Raw genomic sequence first — 6,134 nt, 5'->3', positions numbered from 1 at the left:
GCCGGCGCCACCTACCAGCGACTCGTCAATAAGGTCTTTAAAGACCAGATCGGGCGTAACATGGAGGTGTACGTGGACGACATGCTGGTAAAGAGCACGCAGATCCCGGACAATGTTCAGGATCTCGAGGAGACCTTTTGCACCCTTCGACGACACCGAATGAAGCTCAACCCGACCAAGTGTGCTTTCGGGGTGACCTCAGGGAAGTTCTTCGGATTCCTCGTTTCTCAGAGAGGGATCGAGGCCAACCCTGAGAAGATAAAGGCAATCCTCGACATGCGTCATCCGAACACCAAGAAGGAGGTCCAACAGCTGAACGGAAGAATCGTCGCTCTTAGCCGATTCATTTCCCGATCGACTGAAAGGTGCCTCCCGTTCTTCAAGATTCTGCGTCAAGTGAACGGTTTCTCTTGGTCGGATGAGTGCGGACAGGCCTTCGAAGACCTGAAAAGGTACCTGGCTTCCCCGCCGCTGCTCGTAAAGCCGCAGGTCGGGGAGACCTTGTATCTCTACTTGGCCACATCTTCCGAGGCGATCAGTTCGGTGCTCGTTCGGGAAAATGAGTGCCGAACTCACCAGCCCATCTACTACACCAGCAAAGTGCTCCACGGCGCCGAAGCCAGATACTCGGAGACGGAAAAGATGATTTTCGCCCTGACCGTCTCCGCGCAATGGCTTCGACCGTACTTTCAGGCCCACGCCATCGTGGTGCTCACCAACCGGCCCCTGAGGGCAGTACTGCATCGGCCCGACACATCTGGATGACTCGCTAAGTGGGCAATGAAGCTTAGTGAGTTCGACATTCAATACCGACCAAGGCCTGCCCTAAAGGCCCAGGTCTTGGCCGACTTCATCGCCGAATGCCCGACGGCCGACCAAGGGTCGGGAGCTGGAGACCTGGGATGAGATGCGGTCTCTAAGCCAGACCCGATCTCCACCTGGGTACTCCACATCGACGGAGCCTCCAACGCTCAGGGAAGCGGGGCCGGGCTCCTGCTCACGAATTCGGATGGGGTAGTCACCGAATACGCCCTCCGGTTCGATTTCAAGGCCTCCAACAATCAAGCCGAATACGAGGCACTCCTCGCCGGCTTGAGGATGGCGAAGGAGCTGGGCATCGACAGCCTCCGGGCATTCTCCGACTCTCAGCTGATCGTGGGGCAGGTCAAGGGCGACTTCGAGGCGCGAGATCCGACCATGATCAAATATCTTCAGAAGGTGAAGGACCTCGTGGCACGCCTCGAGTATTTCGAGATCTCTCACATCCCCAGGACGGAGAATGCCCGCGCCGATGCTCTCTCCAGATTGGCAACGTCGGCCTATGACTCTTTGGGTCGGACGTTCGTCGAAAACCTCCAGCAGTCGAGCATCGATCGGGTCGAAGAAGTGCAGCAACTAACGTCCGAGCCAAGTTGGATGGACCCGATCGTCCGGTACCTGACCGACGGGATCAGTCCTGAAGATCCCGCGGAGGCCAAGCGACTCCGATGGTCGGCGTCGCAATACGTGATCATGGACGGCCGACTCTACAAAAGGTCATTTTTCCTCCCTTTGCTTAGATGTTTGGGGCCGACCGACGCCGACTATGCTCTCCGAGAGGTTCACGAAGGAATCTGCGGGAACCACTTGGGGGGCAAATCCCTAGCCTTCAAGGTCCTGCGGCAAGGCTACTATTGGCCGACCATGAAGAAGGATGCGGCAGAGTTGGTCCGGAGGTGCGAGCCATGCCAAAAGTACGCCAATATCCAACACCAACCGGCCAGCCAAATCGCTCCCATTGTCGCTCCGTGGCCCTTCGCCCAGTGGGGAGTCGACATTCTCGGTCCATTCCCACCAGCGTCGGGCCAAAGGAAATTCATCGTCGTCGCCATCGACTACTTCACGAAGTGGGTCGAGGCCGAGCCCTTGGCACAGATCACCAAGCGGAAGATGGAGGACTTCATCCAAAGGTCCATCATCTTCAGGTTCGGATTGCCGCACACCATCATCACCGACAACGGACGGCAATTCGACAACCAAGACTTCAAAGACTTCTGCGCCAAGTACCACATTCGCCACCGACTGACTTCCGTCGGGCACCCACAGTCCAACGGTGAGGTTGAGGTGACCAACCGAACCTTGCTTCACGGACTCAAGACCCGATTGAATGAAGCCAAAGGTCTCTGGGTCGACGAGCTGGGCTCCGTTCTGTGGGCTTACCGAACGACCCCCCGTGTCCCGATCGGGGAGTCGCCGTTCAGCTTGGCCTACGGGACAAAGGCAATGATCCCGCTCGAGATTGGCCTTCCATCTTCAAAAGTCGAGCAATACCAAGAGCCAGACAACTCCGAGAGTCGGAGGGCCGACCTAGACCTCCTCCCCGAACTACGGGATGAGGCTCAAATCCGAATGGCTTCTTACCGACAGAGGGTCGCCCGGTACTACAACGTCAAGGTCAAACCGAAGTTTTTCAGGCCTGGCGACCTCGTCTTGAGGAAGACAGAAGTGTCGAAGCCCTTGGACCAAGGGAAGCTGGCTCCCAACTGGGAAGGACCCTACAAGGTTGCAGACACCTTCGGGCCAAGAGCCTATCGGCTGGAGACCCTTGAGGGGAAACCCATTCCCCGGACTTGGAACGTCGACAACTTGAAGCTGTATTACCAGTGAATTTTGCAAATTCAAAAGTCGGAATACAAGTTCAGTTTGAAAGTTCGGAGTTTCAACTCTTCGACTAATGATCGGTGCTCAGCCCCTACATATCAGCGTGGGCCTAGCACCCACCTAAAATCGACGACCTCATCGTCGGTGACCCGTCGGACTTTAGCGAGCACCGACGTATCTACAATTACGGGAGTCAACGCTCCTTCGACGGTCGACGACGCATCGGACCCTCACGAGGACCGATGCATCTACAATGACGGGAGTTGACACTCCTTCAACGACGTGTCGGACCCTCACAAGGGCCGGCAGACTCTTATAAACGGGAGTTGCACTCCTTCGACTTTCGGCAACACATCCGCCCCTGACAAAGGCCGATGCATTTGTTGCGACGGGAGTTCATACTCCTTCTACGGTCGAATTTTCGGACAAGATCCATCGGCCGACAGGCCGATCGGGCCCCGACCGAAGAAAGGCTAAAAGCCCACGCGACCATTGTCGCGGCTTCCGACCAGGCTACGGCCGGTCGAGGGATATTCGGCTTGCCACCGACTATCACACGACGCGACCTTAGTCGCACCCACGACTTGCCGACCGACCTGCGGCCGGCTGAACGACATTCGGCTTGCTACCGTCTGTCGAAGACACAGAACCCGACGCAAGAGCATGGGGACCCGACCTACCATCGTTTCCCCGACACTGCGCCGGACGACGACCGACTAAACGCATCTATGGAAGTCCGACTACCGAACCTTTACCAGGTCCGGTCGGCTCCCGACTCAACAGATGCATCCGACCGACGACTTCGACTATCGAAAATCGACCTAAAGTCGGGACGCACTCTACTTTCGAGGCTGCATAAGTTGCCGAAGTCCTACCGACTTACGTGGGTTAGCGACTTAACTAAGTTAGCGACTCACGTTCGACATTGCAGACATGTTTGGCATTACAAACAAGGGGAGAAGGCAAAAGGAGATTTCATTCAAAACTTAAAGAAACTCTATCCATAGATAAAAGAAAGTCTACAAGGAAAAGGCCGAAGCCCGATTACAAGTCAAAGCAAAATGCAAGACGAAACAAAACCGACTAATCGTCGGAGTCAACGTCCTCGACTGGGCAACGATGCGAGTTGGTCGGCGGTTCTGCTCCGACTTCAGCCGTCGGGGCCGACTGGTCTTCGGCAACCGGCTCTGCGACGTCTTCGGCTTCCGCCCTGGTGGAGAGACCTTCCGACGCTGGTCCGGCCGTCTCCTCCGCAGCTGGGGCCTCCGACTCTGGCAGAACCACACCGCTGAGATCGAGTTCAGGGTACGAGCTCCGAACGGCTTCCCGAGCATCCTCGTACCCAACTTGGTACGAAAGGTAGCCGCTCTCCAAGAGCTCTTCGCGGTACTCCTCCGAGTCCCGGAAGACCTCAATCGCCCGACCCAAAGCCTCCTTTGCCGACTCTGCCTCGGCTTTGGCGACGTCTGCGTTGGCCTGCACGGTGGAACAGCCTTCTTCGGCCTTGGCGAGGTTCCCGAGACTTGCTCGGAGTTGCTCGCGCTCGGCTTCCAGCTCTTTGCCGACACTGTCTCGCTCGTGACGGAGCCGACGGATGGTTCGGGACTTCTTGGCCGCGTCGTCCCTCGCCGACTTAAGCTCCGACTCCAACGACGCGTTGGTCTCCTTAAGCCCGGAAACCTCCTCCGAAAGTCGGGAGACCTCGCCCTCGAGCCGGTTCTCCCAGTCGACCGACTGCTGAAATTGGTCGACAAGGATGGTCTTCTCGGCTTCGAGCCCCGCGACCTTGTCTCTCCAGGCCGCGCGCATGTCCCCAAACTTTCGATATCCGGCTTCCAGCTCGGATATGTTGAAGACCAGCTGCACGAAAAAGAGCCGACTGTTAGTAAGCCGAACTCGCAAGGCTGCAATTAAAAATAGAGAGAAGGAGAATTTACCCGAATCATCATCGGATAGAAGGACGACAGCATGTCGGAGACACGCTGGTTCTTCATCGCTTCGATGTCGGTGGGAAGGAGGAGTGCTTGGCACAATCTCCTGGCCAAGTCGTGGTTGGCCAAGCCCGACGCACCCTCGGGAAGCGGAAAGTCGGCCGACCCGCCCGCCGACCGACCTTCGTCACCCGACGCCATTGGGGCCTTACCTCGGCTGGCCGTCCAGGCCCTGACGTTGGAGATCGACGGCAAGCTCGAACCCGACCGAGTCTCGGCCGATGGCGCGGCAGTGGCATGCGTCGGCCGCTCAGGTTCGCGGACCTCCTCCCGAACCTCCGGAATCTGCTGGGCGGTCGGCGTGCCCCCGACAGAACCGGCCGCTCGACGGTCGGGCGAAGCAGCTCCCCCGACTGACGGTCCCTCGGACGGGACGTCTGCAAGCACTGTCGGCGCCGACAGTGCGATCACCGGCTCCGCCTCCGACTCGGCTGGCTCGCTCGGCGGAACCACGCGGGGCCTCTTGGGAGGCTGCGACGGTCCAGCACCTGCCGCCGGCCTCTTCCTCACGGCATGCTGACGTATGTCGGCTGCCGACAGTCGCGTCCTCGGCGGCATATCTGAAAAAGACGACGAAAGGTCAGAGCTAAAGAAGAAGACAGAAAAGAAAATGAAGATGTCGGGAGAATGCAAACCGACCTAAACGGGGGACCGGGCTAAGGCCGGCGTCGTACAAGGCCTGCTCGGTGACGAGCTCGCTCTGCTTCGGCACCGAGATATCCTTTAGCCGATGGAAGTCCTCCCGATCATCGGCCTCCACCCGACTGTTCTCATTGGGATCGGTTCGGAGATTCCCCCAACGGACGGAAAATCCCCAGGGAGCAGAGGACGACACAAAGAAGAACTGGTTCTTCCATCCGTGAATGGATGTCGGAAGACCAGTGATGAAGGAAAGCCCTTTCCGAGGGATAAAGTACCACCACCCTCGGACTTTAGGGTGGGGTCGGAGGACAAAGAAAACTCGAAAAAGGGAGATCCGAGGTTCTGTCGGCAAAAGCCGACACAGGAGGGCAAAACTAACTATTAGCCGAACCGAGTTCGGCGCAAGCTGTGCCGGGCATAGCCCGTAATAGTCCAGAACATTCCGGACGAACTCCGGAACCGGGAATCGAAGGCCGGCCCGGAGATCCTCCAGATAAAACGCCACCTGACCCTCGGGCAGGCTATTGACCCGACCATCGGCGCCAGGGGCGAACAGCCGAAACTGCTCCGGGATGCAGTACTGCTCCCGGAGCCGATCGACGTTCGGCCCCGAAAGTGAAGAAGCCTCCACCTCTGGGGACGACCGAGTGTCTTCGGTCGGTTCTCCCGACCGACTACCTCGTGGGGATGTCCTGGCCATTAGTTCAAGGAAACGGCGAGGAAGAAAGAAAGAAGGAGGGGGAAAGCTACTCTAGCCCTTGGAAGGAAGAAATCGCAAATGGGGGGGCAGAGCGGAGAAGTACCTAGAGCGGAGGCTCAAGCGGCAGAGTCTCGACTGTAAAAATGAGAAGGGTAAAAAAT

Source organism: Elaeis guineensis, chromosome 13 (genome assembly GCF_000442705.2).
Source record: "Elaeis guineensis isolate ETL-2024a chromosome 13, EG11, whole genome shotgun sequence".
Classification (NCBI taxonomy): domain Eukaryota; kingdom Viridiplantae; phylum Streptophyta; class Magnoliopsida; order Arecales; family Arecaceae; genus Elaeis; species Elaeis guineensis.
Note: the sequence above shows the minus strand (reverse complement) of the source record.